This window comes from Balaenoptera ricei, chromosome 10, assembly GCF_028023285.1.
Source record: "Balaenoptera ricei isolate mBalRic1 chromosome 10, mBalRic1.hap2, whole genome shotgun sequence".
Classification (NCBI taxonomy): Eukaryota; Metazoa; Chordata; class Mammalia; order Artiodactyla; family Balaenopteridae; genus Balaenoptera; species Balaenoptera ricei.
The window spans coordinates 99,165,346-99,182,886 of record NC_082648.1 but is presented as its reverse complement, the minus strand read 5'-3'; the positions used below and the strand labels follow the sequence as shown (position 1 = coordinate 99,182,886).

The 17,541-nt window shown below is 49.9% G+C and overlaps 1 protein-coding gene across 1 annotated transcript in view; it reads right to left on the bottom strand.

The window, feature by feature from the left end:
* The window catches only part of ZC3H7B (zinc finger CCCH-type containing 7B), a 56,030-nt gene extending 50,672 nt beyond the window's left edge, over positions 1 to 5,358 (bottom strand). Inside the window, exon 1 of the mRNA XM_059937049.1 lies at positions 5,102 to 5,358. The gene's annotated coding sequence lies outside the window, so the exon portion shown is untranslated. The remainder of the gene's footprint in view (positions 1 to 5,101) is intronic.
* Positions 5,359 to 17,541: the final 12,183 nt, after the last annotated feature.

Genomic DNA, 17,541 nt, shown 5'->3' with positions numbered 1-17,541 from the left:
TGGGACTGAATCAGCAAGGCCATTTCTCAGAACAGGAGACTGAGGCCAAGACTGACGGGATGACGGTGCCCCAGCTCATGCAGCAAGTGTGTGCTGGGACTGAACGAAAGGCAGGACTTTGGACTCCCTGCCCTGTGTTCCTCTGCCTGCAAAGGGACAGGGTATGACATGGAATGCTCCAGAGAACAAGAGCTTAGATGAGCCTCTGAAAACCCCAGAAGGGTCAGAGCCTCGACCTTGCCTGCAGCCCTCAAGGAAGTGCTCGATGGATTCTCGCTGGCTGACCCCAGCTCTCAGTGTCAGGGAATCTGACACCCGCTTCCCTCTCTGAGTCATGGTGTGGACAAGACAGGAAGAACTGGGGGGTGGGTGGCTCCTCGGGTTTCTTCTGAAAAACAGAGACCTCTTTCATCTTGAAAGATTATCATGAGGATTAATGAGAGACTGTGGGCAAAAGCACGATACAAATGTTAGATCATTAGGGTTTCCAGACAGATAAGAAAAGAGCTCCATGGAGACTGAAACACCTTGACAGCATCTCTCCTGCAGGACGGCTAAGACCTTGGACTCGGGAGTCCAGCAGGCCTGGCTCCCTCTGACCCCCTGCTCTACCTCAGCTGTGTGATCTTCGAACCTCAGTCTCCCCATCTGCAAAATGGGGCTGTTAATAGTCGTTCCTGCCTCAAAGAGTCGTTAAGCGGATTCAGTAAGAGAAAGCGCAGAAAGCACAAGCACAGGGCCGGCACACAGACGCCATCCAGACATGGTGGCTGCTGTCGCTACTGCCACTGTCACCATCAAGCCTGGGTCTCAGCCTCTGATTCGGGGCTCGGGAATTGCGGCGGAACTGAAGTCAACTAGAGATGTCTCCTGGATGCAGAAATGCTGCCGCCCCTTCCCTCTGGGCCTCCACAGCCTGATGGGGAAACAGCACTAACACACCTGCAGAAGCCATCAGGGCGCCTGCAAAGAAACAGACTTACTAGGAGAAATAAATAAGGTGGGAAGGAGCCCCCTAGCTGGTGATGACAGAGAAAGGAAAACGAGCCTGTTTTCTACGGGCCATTAAATGTGATGAAAGGAGCTGGCTTCTGTGGAGGCTCCTGGGAGCTGACACGTAGCAGTCACTTCATCAACCCCAGCTGAGGCTGCAGCCAGACTTCCTCAGAGGATACCTCCACCTTCTGCTGTCTCACCTTACCACCACCAGCCCCGTCAGCCTCCTGCTTCCCTCCCTCCCAGCCTTACCTAGTCCCCCACTGGGCCAGCTCAAGAGCCAAACTGCCCCGGTTTGCCCTCCAGCTCTGTCACTTACACGATGTCACTTAACCTCTCTGTGCCACAGTTTCTTCATCTGTAAAATGGGGACAATTATAGCGCCCACCTATAGGGCTATCATAAAGATTGACTAAGCTCATCTAGGAGAAACCACTCATGACAGCTGGCCACTAGCTAATTGCTGGATTGCTGTTTGTTAAGTTACTAAAAATTTTTAAACCCCTCTAGTTCCTCTCATCTGAGTCTCCTGTCCCGATCCCCGGGCACTGGGCTCCTCCCAGAGGTTACCACCAAACATCATCAAACCTCAGGGCTCATTTTCGGAAATGGAAACTTGGGCCTGGAGAACCCAAGGGACCACAGTGGCAGAGCCTGACTTGAACCTGAACTCACACCTGCCACCTGCACCGTGGCTGTACCAGATGATCTGCCTGTTCCTACTTCACACTGCCCTGCCTTTGTCCAGCTCAGTGCCGCTCCTTAGAATGCCCTTTCTCTGGCCTTTCTCAACCCATCTTTCTTTTTTTTTTTTTAATTTTTTAAAAATTTTATTTTATTTATTTATTTTTGGCTGTGTTGGGTCTTCATTGCTGCACACGGGCTTTCTCTAGTTGCGGTGAGTGGGGGCTACTCTCCGTTGCGGTGCACGGGCTTCTCATTGCGGTGGCTTCTCTTGTTGCGGAGCACGGGCTCCAGGCATGCGGGCTTCAGTAGTTGTGGCTCGCGGGCTCTAGAGCGCAGGCTCAGTAGTTGTGGCGCATGGACTTAGTTGCTCCGCGGCACGTGGGATCTTCCCAACCAGGGATTGAACCCGTGTCCCCTGCACTGGTAGGCAGATTCTTAACCACTGCGCCACCAGGGAAGCCCTCAACCCATCTTTCAAATGTTTAAATGGCACTTCTTCTCGGAAGACCTTTCACCCCCCCAGGGCAAAATAAATCTTCTTCCTCTACACTGGGACATAATTCAGTTTGACAACAAAATGGCTGAATGCGTCCTCCTGGCACCTCCACGGGGGCCTGGGACACACAGGGTGAATCAGACCCAGTTCCTGTCCTTGGGAAACTCAGGTTAATCATCCATATCTTTCTCCTTTCCAAGCCACAGGCTCCTCCGCGGCGTCAAGCCAGGTACTGGCAGGCACTAGGAACTGAACTCAGATCTCCACACCCAGGGCCCAGTCTTCCTTCCACCACCATTCTGCCTTCTGCAGTCAGGCTTCCAGAAACCTCCTGAGAGTACCTGCACTGGGCCAGCCCCGCGAGGCCATGGGGCACAGGGCTGGTTCATAAAAACTCCCTGGCCTTGGGGAGCCTGCTGACATTTTAGCTTAAGCCCCCACCCCCGGAACATTTGCCAGTTCAAACTGTCTTGGTCTCTGTTCTTGTCTACATATTTGGGATGGAGGTGGTCCAATTCTGACGCCATGTAGCACACTTAACAGTCACACAGGACTGGCTTCAAATCCAGCCAGGTGATCTTGGGCCAGCCACATAAATCATGTGTTCCTCAGTGTCTTCAGCTGTGAGATGGAGATAATAATGCCCACCCCTCAAGGAGCCGCTGTAAGAATTAGAACGTACGTCAACCTCCCAGAGCGGAAGCAATTGTGGTGAGCCCAGAATCCCCTACCTCTTCTCCACCCCAGCCAAGCATACCCATTCTTTCAAGTTCAAGACCCACGTGCTGAAGGAAGCCTTTCCTAACTTTTCCAGGTTACCCTGAGAGCTCTCTCTTCTCTCCACTCCCACCGCATTGACCCTAGTATTGACCATTTCCTTGTTCTCTCATTGGTTCGCTAGAGTTAACTTTCTCTTCCCAGCCAGCCTCTAAGTGGCAAACTCAACCCAAGCCTGCCCCACAGCATTGCACTATGCTCACAAGAAGCGCTTGAAAAGTAACTTGCTAAGGTAGCCAGGACTCTGGGAAAAGGTGAAGATTTGGAGGCAGAAAACCAGGTGGGAATCCTAGCTCTGTTATGTGACTTTCCAGGGAGAACCTTCAACTCTCTAAGCCTCAGGTTTCTCATCTGGAAAATGAGGACTGAAAAATGTCGAGCTAACATGGTTGCTACGGAGGACAGATGAGCCAGCATATGTGAAAGCCCTTTTGTTATAAACTAAAAAGTGCTATTTAAGGGATTATTATTTTCAGATTTTCAAATCCAAACCTACTGATGCCTCAACTTTCCTATACCTAAGACTCAAGAGCCCAGCTCTTAGCCCCAAATAATCCACCAAAACCCACATTCTTAACTGTTCATCCTAAACAAAAAGCCAACAGCCTAGAATTCACAGCATCCATGGAACCTCGTCCCAGCTCAGGGCTCACAAAATCTGTCTTATCTTCAGATATCAGCCCTCCTGGACACAGGTTTCTCCTTCCCAGCTCAAGGAAGCCCACACCACAAACCTATTCCAACTGCAATTGGCCGGGCATCATTTCTAGCTTGCAGTCCAATTTCCATGGGAAGTGAAAATGGGGAAAGACGACCAAGGTGGGTATGGTGGTATGTGGGGGGAGAGGGGGAGAAGTCTTGGTAGTAGAATTAAAGATTCTGCTGGAATTTTGTGTCCAATAGTTGCTAAATGTACTATAATTATCACATTTGTGTGAAAATCCAAGGATCTGCATTCTGCTGTTTTCATGGGACTGGATGAATTGCAGGCACTGAGGAAAATGCTAAGAAGTTGGAGTTCAAGGTCTTGTACCCAGGAATCAAAAGTCCCAGTAAGCAATCCCAGAGAAATGAAATCCCTGACAAAGCTGATGTGGACACCCCAGTCCCTCACTCTGGGCCCAGGCCCCTTCTCCAGCCCCTCCATTTCTTCTCCAGCCCCTATTCTTACCCATTAATGCCATGTAGGCATCACACCCATCAGAGTCTATCAGAGTGAATCCTGATTTTTTTCCCCTGGGAATACTGCTTTGTCTCTGTGAAAGACCCCCAAACCGGGCACCTTATAAATATCCGAATCAGACAGATTTTAAGAGGAAATCGGGGAAAGGAAGGAGCAGGCCGAGAGGAGTCCCTGAGGCCCGCCTAGGGCAGGAGGGGGTCCGAGGCCGGGGTGGGCGCCCCCCAGGCGCTGGAGCTGTCCCCCGCAGCCCCTGTGAGCCCCTGGTAGGACGACGGGCCCCCCGCAGGCCTGAGCCCAGGGACTGATCCCGCGACCGGAAATGCCCCCCCAGACCGCGCCCCCCTTTCCTGCCGCCCTCTCCCCCGGGCCGGGACGCAGGCCCCGGATCCCCGGGCTCGCGTGGCCGCCGCAGCCGGCAGGGGCGGCCCGTCGGCGGCCGCGGTCCTCGGCCCGCGCTGCAGTCCCTCCAACTCTCGGCGCTGCGGGGCCAAGGCGCACACAAAAGGAAGGGGCGCGTTGCCAGCGACGCCCCCGCCAATCGCCTCGAACCCCATCGCGGGAACCGGCAAAGCATCCGCGCACCCCAAAGCTCCGGACGCCCAGGAGAGAGCCCCCACGCAAGAAATTCCAAGACACCCCTCGGGGGGTTGCAGAGGCAGCCAAATCTCCCAGCGGCAGGTGCCCCCGACCGCACAATAACTTTGAAACTTTGGGGCAGGGCACGGGGGCCGGGAGGGGGAGCCCCAAAAAGAAGGAAAGGGGGGTTGGGGGATTATTGATTTTTGCAAAATGCACTCTCCGGGTGTCCCCGCACAGCTCCGGCCTGGCCAGGGCTTTCCGCACCTCCTCCCAGCCCGGCGCGGCCCCCGGGCGCCCCGAGCCCTCCAGCGCCGGCCGCCGGTTCGCTGTCGGGCCCCGGCCTCTGCCCCGCGGGGCTCGGGCCGCGCGCAGCACTCACTCACCTCGGCCGGGCTGCGCTCCCCGCGGGCCTGCGCCGAGCCCGATAAATGGTATGCTATGACTAGAGGTATGATTACGTTATTATTATTAGTAATAATAAGAGTAAATGCTATTTAATTACGGGCGGCAGCATCCTGCTCCCGGCGCCGCCGCCCCGGCAGCTCCGTCCATGTGGCTCCGGAGAGCTTTACTTTCATTTCCAGCCCCCTCGGCCGGCCGCTCGCGGCAGCACCCGCTGGAGGCACGGTCTCCCTGCAGTTCTTCCTCCTCGGGTCCTAGAGCGCGGCTCCCCTCGCCGGGCGCCGGGGGTGGGCGGCGCGGGCTGAGCACCTGGGGGCGGAGGGGGCGGGGAAGTCCCCCTTCCCCTTGGACAGCTCATGCCTGGAATTCACCTTTATCTTCTTTGAAAGTGTCCTTCCCTCTTGGGGCTTTTCTTTTGGCAATTCTGCATTTCTGGGCTGATGCTGTTCTAACTCAGCGCCCCCGCCCTTCCTCATGTGTGTAAAGAGCCCCCGGGGTTTCCAGATGCTTTCAGTGAAGGCTCCCCAAAACCCTAGATGCCTTGTGCCCTTTTCAAGGATGAGGACCAAAGGCTCAGAGAGGAATCAGGACCTCCCTCGACTGTTGTTGTATGTATGGGATCTTTCCCGAAGGGATCTGAGGCTGCTTAGAAGACCCAGAAGGTAAGGGGAGCTCACCAAAGGAGAAACCGGCTGTCAGCATCCCTGGCACTGACACAGAGCTGGCCAGGTTCAGGTTGGATTTGAATCCAGAGCTTCGGATTCCAAATACGGTGTCATCCCACCCTACCACCACCTGCCCCGTGGATTCCTGAGAGTTCTCTACCCTCTTCATTTTACACGCACACACACACATATGTATGTATATGTGTATGTAGGTACATATATATGTGTATGTATATATATATTAATTTATTTATTGAAGATTAGCTGTGAGATTTGTAAAGATTTTATCTTTACAAATGTTATCGTTTCCACATTTGTGCCAGAAAATCTTAGGGACTGGAGATGCATCGCTGAGATAAATTTTAAACACGCTGTGGTAAATGCTAGGAGGGACCAGAAACTGGCACAGTTTGCCTATTTAATTCTCACAATAATCCTGGGAGATTGGTTTTAGCATGCCTGTTTTACAAATGGAAAACTGAGGTTCGGAGATTAAGCGACTTGTCCAAGGTGGCAGTTCTGACTCCAGAGCTTGTATGCTTTACATGGCCTCTCACACTTTTCACTATCTACCATAAGGGAGCCTTGAAAGAGGGATAAAAAGCACCTGCACCGCTGGAATTTCTCAAACTCTTCCTTCTGTGGGTGCCATCTCTCCCCTCACTACTCTAAGATTAATAAACAAAAAGGCAGCCTCTGGCATAAAGATGGTGGACATTTATGTCCAGAAACGAAAAGCAGAGTCCAGTGGCCCTCTGACTCACTGCAAGGAGGGCCTTGTTTAAAATGAAAACCTTTAACCCCTCCCACCATCTCAGAGATTTTTTTTTTTTTTTTTTTTTTGCCACCCTGCGGTTTGCAGGCTCTCAGTTCCCCAACCAGGGATTGAACCCAGGCCACGGCAGTGAAAGCCCAGAATCCTAGCCACTAAGCCACCAGGGAACTCCCAGAGATTCTGATTTAGTATTTCTGACAAGCATGGCTAGGTCACCTGTAATAGTCCCAAGATTGTGGGCTAAAGACATACGCAGGATGAGCCTGGCAATTTAGGGAGACTGGGTGGTACGGTGGGGCTGTCACTGAGGCAGCATGAGAAAGACCAAGGTCTGTTGGAGTCCCAGCTCTGCCACTTGCTAGCTGTGTGACCCGAGGCAATCTTGCAGCATTAGTCTCCTCATTGGTAAAATAAGGATAAGAAAACCTAATCAACATAAATTTTGTTTCAAGGGCTAGAATTAAATAATAGCTGTAAAGCATATAGTATAGTGCCTAGCCCATGGGGATGAATAAATGTTCGTTTCCATACCTCCTGTACAATTTATAGTGAAACACTCATGACAATTTATCAGATTAGGTTCCATTGTTATTATCACTCCCATTTTATGGGTGAAGCTGTTGAGGCCAGTTGGACTACTGCATCTTGCCTCAAATGAACTAGCTGGTAAATGGTGTGGTGATTCCACCATCCCAGGCTGCCAGTGGAATAACACATATCCTTAAAAAAGGACTGGAGGGACTTCCCTGGTGGTCCAGTGGCTAAGGCTTCACGCTCCCAGTGCAGGGGGCCTGGGTTCAATCCCTGGTCAGGGGACCAGATCTCACATGCTGAAACTAAAAAAAAAAAAAAAAAAAAATAGAAATGAGGACTGTCCATCATTTAAGGTGGATTCAGCTGGACACCAGCCCTCCCCTTTGCCACTTTCATCTCTTGAATTTGGTATCAACTAGTTAAACTATCTGAGCTGCCTGAGATGGTAAATGGGCCCTTACAACACCCCAACCAGAGGTGGTGGTACTTTGGAGAGAAAGGCCCCAAAGGTGGCACCAACAGGTTGCCCTGTGTCCCCACATTAAAGCTGAAATAGCAGTAACAGCCACCACTTTTTATTTACTTATGAGTCAAGCACTTTGCACATGTTGATTCTCTTACCCTCCCCAAAACCCTGTAAGGTAGGGATTGTTTTTACCTGTTTCAGGGTGAAGAAACAGACACAAAGCAGTTAACTGACTAAGAAAGAGGTAGAGAAAGAATTCAGTCCCAGGCCCATCCAGCTGTAAGACCACAGCATCGTGATGTGGATATCTTAAATCTGGATGCGTCACTGGTTACCCCCAAGAGCCTGTCACAGGAGCGGGTCGCTGGAGAATGGGAGGTGGACACTCATGCTCTGACCTTTGAGGAACTGACAGGTACATCATTCAGTTATCCCTTCTCCAGCGAGCACCTCCTGCTCCAAGCTTAGGCCTGCCATGTCTTGGACCCCAGAGACGCCTTCTTATCACCTGGGAAGAGCCTGAGTGCATGACAGTCTTAACTGAAACCATGTATAGTGTTCATTCGCTCATTCAAAAACGTTCATTGCCAGGCCCCACGCTAGGTCCTGGGACTGCAAATAAACCCCTTTCCCCACAGCTCCAGCACAGTCCCAGGTCCCAGCCCTCCAGCAAGGCGTCTTGGGGTTTAGGGAAAGACCTTGAAGATAAAATGCACCACTTTAGGCTCAGGTTGGGGATAATGAGTACTTTCCCCATAGGGTTACTAAGAGGATTAAGTGAGTTCCTGCATGCAAAGCATTGATAAATGTGTGATTAAATAAATAATAAATAAATAATGCATTCTTCTGGGAAACAGTCCATAGAATTCAGATTCTCAAAGGTGAAGGTGATTTTAAAAAAAAGAGAGGGGTGGACCCATAAGCCTAGAAGCTGAGATAGGTTATAATACAGTGGTTGAAATGCAGGTGATAAAACACAGTCATATTTGTCCCCAATATGCTTGAAAATGTTCAAGCATACAGAAGATTTTTTTTTAGAGGAAAGCACATTTATTTATTTATTATTTATTTATTTATTTATTTATTTATTTATTTATTTATTTTTGGCTGCAGTGGCTCTTCACTGCGGTGCGCGGGCTTCTCTCTAGTTGTGGCGCGTAGGTTCTCTCTCCTCTAGTTGTGGTGCGCGGACTCCAGGCATGTGGGCTCTGTAGTTTGTGGCACACGGGCTCTCTCATTGAGGTGCGCGGGCTTAGTTGCCCCTCGGCATGTGGGATCTTAGTTCCCTGACCAGGGATTGAACCCGCGTCCCCTGAATTGAAAGGCGGATTCTTTACCACTGGACCACCAGGGAAGTGTGGTGGTCCGAACGCGGGTTGGAAAAGAATTTCCAGACACAAGGCAGAATGTAAAGAAGATAGAATTTATTAGTGGGAAGGGTCACTGCCAGAACAGCGGGCCGACGACTTCCTAGTAGTCTGGGAGAGTGGAGCCCGAACACATGCTATTGATCAGTTTTTATAGCCAGAAAACAAAGGAATGGTCCAAGGTGTAATTTTGTTTACTGATTGGTCGAGGCACATACACCTTCCTTCTATAGGGTAAGAGTGGGACAGGGCAGATGCCTTTCCTTATTTGGGACAGGTCCCGTTGCCCAGGTGGGCTCGGGAATTTCATAACCATCGCAACATGGTGGTGGGGAGGGCAATTGATTAAGAATCCAGTAGGGAGTGTAATGCTGACACTTTTTCAGGCAGGGTCGTCCTTTGTCCTTGAAGCACCATTGTCCTTGGAGCACCACATTCCCCCCTCTCTTTATGTATAGGGCCAATTCCTTGGCCCTAATGGATACCCTGCTCATGTCTACCTAACTGCCTAATTCCCTCTCAGGCATTCGGGAACCCCTTTGTGAGGAGAAGGGGCGACAAACTCTCTCTGGCTGCTTCCTGCTGACCGGGGGCATCGTGGGGCCCTGGGTTCCTGTTGCCTGCTCTCTGTCAGGGTGTATCTAGGGAGAAGTGCGGGCCCCATGGAAAGTGATGGCAGCTTGTTCAAGAGTTGTACAAGTGTTGTCTGGCTGGTATTCTTGTTGCATCACCATTTGGAGGTTTATTTGTTGTATTCTGGAAGAGACAAACTTAACAAGGAGGTTAAAAATACATGACCCGAAGATTAGTAGAAGTAGAAAGGCTACTATAGGACCTAGGAAAGGGGTTAGCCAAGAGAACCAGGACCAGATATTAGTCTTGAAGTCCCACCAGTCGAGTCCCCCTGAGACTCCTTCCCTGTAGAATCCATTAGTTCTTTCAATAATGGCTCGAAGATTGGTCTGGACCTTGCCCGATTGGTTGAAAAAAAACAGCAATCCTCCTTTAACGTTGCACAGGTCCCTCCTTGATTAGCTGTTAGGAGGTCCAGAGCTCTTCTATTTTGTAAAACCACTCCTGCTAGAGAATTTTTTTGTTCTTGTAGAGCGTTAATTTGAGCGGCTAGGCAGGCAGTCTGTTGTGTGAGTGCAAGAGAGAGCTGTCGGGCAATGGAGGTACCTCCAGGGGAACTTGGTGGAGGATATGGGGTGGGATTTTAGCTAGAGTAGGCTTCGCAGTGGCTATTAAAGCCATATTTACCGGCGTAAATGATAAAGTAGCTTTAAGTTTTGTTAAAAGGTCCCGGCCTAACAGGGGTATCGGACAGGCCAGGAGAACTAGGAAAGAATGGGTGAATAGAGTATTCTCAAGGGAACAGGATAAGGGAGGTGTAAAATGGCCATATGAGGGCTTTCCGTCTACTCCCATTAAGAGGATTGAGGAACAGCAAGTGGGACCAGAGAAGGAGGTCAGGGCCAAGTAGCCCCTGTGTCAGTTAGACAGGTTATAGTAGCCCCTGCCACATCCAGGGTTACCCAGGGCTCCTCCGGTCTTATGGGGAACATAGGCGCCTATAGATTGAGCCGTGCGCACCTTCAGTCATCCGCATCCAGGAGCCCCAGATCTAGAGCACAATCCAGTTCTCGCTCCTGATAGTCAATTACCACCGACAGGGGCAATTGGCCTTGACCTTGGCCCAGGGGGCTGGGACCCGAAATGCCCCGAGTGTTGGGTGGTTGTGGCATTGGCCTCCCCGCTTGAGGGCGGCAGGGACAACTCCTCTTCCAGTGGCCCTTTGGGCGACAGTAAGGGCACGGGGGATCGGGTGGTGGGGTGCGGCCGTTCCTGACACTGTGCCCCTGCTGACCCCACTGGTAGCAGCTCAGCGGTGGTTTCTGAGACGGGAGAGGGGCTCCCGTGGGTCTGTTTTGGGAGGGACTGAGCAATGGCAAGAGCCATATACTGAACATGTCGTTTTAACTTTTCTTCCTCTCTTAGTTCTCGTCTGTTCCTAGAAGCCTCCTCCCTATTGTTAAAGACCTTAAAGACCGTGTCAAGTAGAACAGGAAATGGGGTCTGTGGCCCTTGCTCTAGTTTCTGTAATTTCTGTCTTATGCTTGGGGATGCCTGGCTTATAAAGTGAACGGCAAGTATAGCCTGACCCTTAGGGGTCTCAGGATCTTGGTTGGTGTATTTCCTCATAGCCTCTGCTCATCGGGCCTGAAAAAGGGCTGGATTCTCAGGGCGTTCCTGTGTAACTTCTCTGAGTTTATTATAATTGACAGGTTTGATGATTGCCTTTTTCATACCTTCTAGTAGACAGGTAATTTCTCCTAGTGAGCCCTCCTGCTGGCCCATTTTCATTTGCCTGGTGTCTCCATCCTGGGTCTGCCCTTGGGACTGCCTCTGCCCCCGCTCGGTTCTCATTAGGATTTCGGGCGTGTGCCTTATCTGCCCAGGCCTGAGCCACGGCCTCGATCCTGGCCTTTTCTTCATGATGCAGCAGGTAGTTAGGACCACATGAATATCTGGCCAGGTTAAGTCAAAGGCTATAGTTAGGGCCTGGAATTCCCTGATGAAGGTGGAGGGGTCCTGGCTGAAGGAGCCCAGTTTCCCGTGGATATGAGAGAGATCAGACATGGGGAAGGGGACATGAACCCTGATAGTACCTAGATCTCCGTTAGAGACCTCTCGTAGGGGAAGCATATCGGGACTCGATGCTGAGCTTTGGGCTGCTCGTGACTAAGTGTGGGGAGCGGAGGGAAGGTCTGCTTCTGGGTACGGAGGTAGGGGTTGGGGAGAAGGTTGAGGAGGAGGCGGTGAGACCAGGGACAAGAAGGCTCATCCAGGATACCTGGTGGAGGGGGAGGTGGGGAGGGACGAGGTAGTGAAGCTGAAGGAGGAGGGCGGGAGGATGAGGCATTAAAGCGGCAACGGAGAGACACATGCAATGGAGAGACACATGCAATGGAGAGACACGTACAATGGAGAGACACGTGCAATGGAGAGACACGTGCGACAGGAGTCCCTCAGGCTCGGATTCTGACCGCGGGCCGTGAAGGCCAGCACGTACGGAACCTTGGAATCCTCTCCTAGTTTCCAACAGTAGAGATCAAGTTGGAGGACTGTGTTGTAATTTAGGGTCCCATTAAGAGGCCATTGTTCTTGGTCCCTCAGTTTGTACTGGGGCCAAGCCGTGTTACAAAAGGAAATGAGCCTCTTCTTCTTGAGATTGTCTGGGTCAAATTCCTTCCAATTCCTGAGAATACAACCAAGAGGTGAGTCTAAGGGAATAGACATCCCTGAACCCATTCTTAGCCTCAGTGCGACTAAGGCACCAATGACCAGAGAGGGGAATTCCCGGAAACCAGCTGGGAATTGACTCATTGATAGAATATTCTCATGGATGGGAAGGAGCTCTCCCAGGACAATCTAGAGGCAGTGAGGTCCTTTGGAGTCAGTCCGAGCTGAGGAGAAAGAAGCAGAAGAGACAGAAAAGAGGACTGAGGATTCCGCCTTCTAACCCTACCGAGGAGGCGGTGGCCAAGGGACTGTGGGCTTTGTGCTTTGCTTCGTCCACGGTGTGCCTCGCATTGCACGGAAGTCGTCTTGACGGGGGCGCAGACGCTCTAATAGCCTGGTCTGTTCCGTGAACCCCTTATCCTTTCATGGGCATCTTCAAGTGGCAGGTGCCCTAATGGCTTTTAAATGCCTGACCCGTGCCCGCACGATACCAATCGGCCTAGTCCTCAGTCGGAAGGAAGACAGAGGGATCCTCACCAGTCTGGGCGGCAGTTACTGGGGTGAAGTGAGCCGTGGAGTCTTCGGAACACACCAGGATGTGGCCCTGGCCAGAGTTCCTCTGTTGCTTTCACGGCAGCTTGCCTGTTCACAGAGGGTCCCAAGGAATGAGGAGAGGAGGTGGGGGAGGAGATCCCCCCGGAGATGTCCCCGTACAGGCCACCAAAATGTCGTGGTCCGCACGTGGGTTGGAAAAGAATTTCCAGACACAAGGCAGAATGTAAAGAAGATAGAATTTATTAGTGGGAAGGGTCACTGCCAGAACAGCGGGCCGACGACTTCCTAGTAGTCTGGGAGAGTGGAGCCCGAAAATGTGCTATTGATCAGTTTTTATAGCCAGAAAACAAAGGAATGGTCCAAGGTGTAATTTTGTTTACTGATTGGTCGAGGCACATACACCTTCCTTCTATAGGGTAAGAGTGGGACAGGGCAGATGCCTTTCCTTATTTGGGACAGGTCCCATTGCCCAGGTGGGCTCGGGAATTTCGTAACCATCGCAACATGGTGGTGGGGATGGCGATTAAGAGTCCGGTAGGGGGTGTAACGCTGACACTTTTTCAGGCAGGGTCATCCTATGTCCCTGAAGCACCATTGTCCTTGGAGCACCACAGGAAGTCCCTCAAGCATACAGAAAATTGAAAGAACTGTATAGCCCTATATTATGCTACATTTGTTAAGATTTTGCTGTATTTGCTTTATCATATATTTATCCTTCCATCCATCCATCCACTCATCAATCTACATAACATTTTTGTTAAAAATGAAACAGGTAATTTTTAACTCTCTTCTTTATGCTCTTTTGCATTTGTACTAATTTTTAAAATTGCTGTCAGTTTTCATTTAAAAACTGAAATAATTTCCATTTTGGAACAAAAGAATTATTAAAAGGAAATATAATCTACCAAAAGGATTGGTACCAGGAAACCCTTCACACACGTTAGGCCCAAATTTAAGCTCCTCCCCAGACACCATCCTTTTCCATCTTATTCAACACTGGATTCTGGAACAGTGCCTTGTACATAGTAGATAACTGTGGAGTGAATGAATTCTTTTAAGTATGGTTGTTTATCGAGGTTAAAAAAATAGTTAAGGGAGCCCTGGGCTTGAACCCAGGGGGGAATGTGGTTTGAGTTATCTTTAACAGATGATGTAGCAACCCCCTCCCACCAGGGGAGGGGGCAGGCTCTCCAGCAATATGGGTAGGCCAGGCCCACCTGCCTCTCCCCCGGGGCCCAAGGCCAGCATCCAGTTGGATCTTGGGACTTTCTCTCTACATTCCTCACGTGTCTGACATAGTTCGGGCATTTGTTTTTGATCTGACTAAATGGCAATTCTGCAGCCTTGGTAGCTCTACAGGAAACCAGAATAAATATCGTTTATTCCATTTACAATTGGCAATTAAGTTTGTTTTCAGGCACAAGAATGGAATTTAAAACACTCAGTTAAAGTAAACCAAACTAATCAGATGCAGTCTGCTTTTCTCTTCAAAACATTAAAAGAAGGAAAGAAGAAAGGAAGGAAGGAAGAAAGAAAGAAAACAATAAAAACCGCTGCACAATAGAGAGAGAAAGAGGTCTGGAATATCCACTCTCCCCTTATTCTCACGTCACACTCACAAACTGTCTTGTTTTGCATGTGTATTGAAAAGAACCCCAGAGATCTGGTTCTGCTATCTCTTGTCTAAATTACTGTGTAATTCGGACAGGTTACTTGACCTCTCTGGGCTTCAGTTCTCCATCTGTTGAAAAGAGGAGAGGGATGGCCTAAGATGGTTCTATCTGTCTGTCAAAAGCTTTGATTTTATTTCTCGAGGCCAGGCAAACAGACTAGCTCTCAGGTGGTAACTTGAGAGAGAGTTGGAGAAAGGAAGGGAGAGAGAGAAAGATGACGACAAACGTGTTGATTGGAAACACTGATGATTCTGGACTCTTCAGACTCGCTGTGCAAACCCCCTTCTCCTTTTTTAAACCCTAGTCTCCCCATTTTAAAGGGGTTTGAGAGAGAATCTAGATTCAGGAGTAACAAACAGAATCTCTTTGCTAAGGGCCTGGGTTTGTGATTTTTAGCTTTGAATGTGAACACCTGCAGGCAGAACACCTACACGCCGGTTCTCCACAAGCCCCACTGGACCCCTGTTACCTCCTATTACTTCCCGGGGCTTTGAAAGCCATTGAGTTTCTGCTAAGAATTCCCTTGCAGTTGTGAAAACCTTATGATCCATCACCCGGAGGAGGAGGAAGGGACGCTCGCCTAAGATGTTCTGCTGCCCACCTCTCTCTTCCCTTTGGGAGGTCTCCATCAGAGAAACGTCTCAGAGGGTAAAACTGGAAAAGGGAGGGGCTGAGGATCACCCCGAGGAAAATTCAGACTGATTTGATCAGTCCTAGCTGGAATCAGCACAGGAATAGCATCAGGCCTAAGTGGAAGCTTTTCAGCCTTCTCAGATGATGATTCTTTTTTTTTTTTTTTTTTTTTTTTTATTGTAAAGATGCGGTAGCACGGACAGGTCTTAATTCCGTTTTTTTTTTTTAAGTATTTATTTATTTATTTATTTATGGCTGTGTTGGGTTTTCGTTTCTGTGCGAGGGCTTTCTCCAGTTGCGGCAAGTGGGGGCCACTCTTCATCGCGGTGCGCGGGCCTCTCACTGTTGCGGCCTCTCTTGTTGCGGAGCACAGGCTCCAGACGCGCAGGCTCAGCAGTTGTGCCTCACGGGCCCAGTTGCTCCGCGGCATGTGGGATCTTCCCAGACCAGGGCTCGAACCCGTGTCCCCTGCATTGGCAGGCAGACTCTCAACCACTGCGCCACCAGGGAAGCCCGATGATTCATTTTAAGGAAACATCCCGTGACCCTGACTGGAATCCAGTTCAAATGAGGAAACCTGAAGCATCTATGATAGGCCAGGCCCCAAGAGGAGGCTGCTCACATAGAAACAGTACCTGCCCAGAGGCTCTCCAGGAAGTTGCCAAGAGGGCTGTTAACTCTGTGAGAAAGCTCTCAGACCGACTGCTCTGGGGGCTTGCAGCTTGCTATGGGCCCCAGAGGAAGGTGACTCATTCTGGCTGGAGTCGAGCAGGAAATCCTCCTGGAGGAGGTGGCATTTGATGCGGGCCTTGCAGGCAGAGAAGGAGAGGGAGGGTGGAAAGAGGATCCACATCTCAGTAGTTGTGTGAACCAGGGGCTGGAGCTTCAGTTTTCTCACCTCTGCTGGGAAGGGTGGCAATGAGGCCCACTTCCTTTGTAAAGATTAAATTAGTTGCATGTGCAAGGATCTGGCGCATAATATATTTAACCCTGAATTGCAGGTAAAGCAAAAGCATGTGTGTGGGCTGAGTTGTGAGAGGTAACTTTGGAAAAGAAAGCTGCATATGTTGAGGGTGATTATGTCTGGGAGCTAGAGTTTCTTGGGTAATGTTTACCTTTCTCTTTAGCCTGTTCTGTGTTGCTTGAAGTGTTTATAATGAACACATGTTATTTACATAATGGTTAAAAAGTTCTTTGTGAAAAGAAAAAAAGAAAAGCTATTTGTGTTCTGTTACTTTAAAAAATTTGAACCTAGAGAAAAGTGGCAAAAATGTTCAAAGAACTTCCAGAGACCCTTCGCCCAGACTTACTTATTTTATTCATTTATTTTTTTAATTTTTGGCTGCGTTGGGTCTTAGTTGCAGTATGCGGGATCTTCATTGCGGAATGTGGGATCTTTTGTTGCAGCGTGTGGGCTCTTCCTTGTGGCTCAGGGGCTTCTCTCTAGTTGTGGCGTGTGGGTTTTCTCTCCCTACTTGTGGCGCGCGGGCTCCAGAGCACGTGGACTCTAGTTTGTGGCATGTGGGCTCTCTAGTTGAGGTGCGCAGGCTCCGTAGTTGTGGCACACGGGCTTAGTTGCCCCATGGCATGTGTGACCTTAGATCCCCGACCAGGGATCGAACCCGGGTCCCCTGCATTGGAAGGAGGATTCTTTACCACTGGACCACCAGGGAAGTCCCCAGATTTACTTATTGTTAACATTTTGCCACATTTGCAGTCTCTTGCCATATATGTATGTGTGTATATATATGTATATACACATTTTTTGGAGCCATTTGAGAGTAGGTTGCAGACATCATGCCCCGAATTATTTCAGCATATATTTCCCAAGAACAAGGGCAGTCTCTTACATAACCCAGTACAAATAAAAACAAAAAAAAAACAGGGACTTCCCCGGTAGCGCAGTGATCAAGTATCCGCCTGACGATTCAGGGTACATGGGTTCAAGCCCTGGTCCGGGAAGATCCCACATGCCGTGGAGCAACTAAGCCCGTGTGCCACAACTACTGAGCCCACGTGCTGCAACTACTGAAGCCTGCGCGCCTAGAGCCCATGCTCCACAACAAGAGAAGCCACCGCAATGAGAAGCCTGCACACCACAAGGAAGAGTAGACCCCGCTCGCCACAACTAGAGAAAGCCTGCGCGCAGCAACGAAGACCCAACACAGCCAAAAAAAAAAAAAAAAAATCAACAAGTCTAACGTGGATACAATGCTATGATCTAACACACAAATTTTGCTGTCTCAATATTGCCCTTTATAGTAATTCCCCCCATCCCCACCCCCAAGATCCTATCCAGGACCACGTATTGCATTTAATCATCGTGTCTTTTTAGTCTCCTTTAATCTGCCAGTTCCTTAGCTTTTCTTTGTCTCTCATGACACAAACATTTTTGGAAGAGCACAGACACGTTATTCTGTAGCATGTCCCTCAGTTGGGTATGTCTGATGTTTCCTCACGATTAATTTTATGCGTTGCTGAATGGATGGTGATGCTGTGTCCTTCTCAGC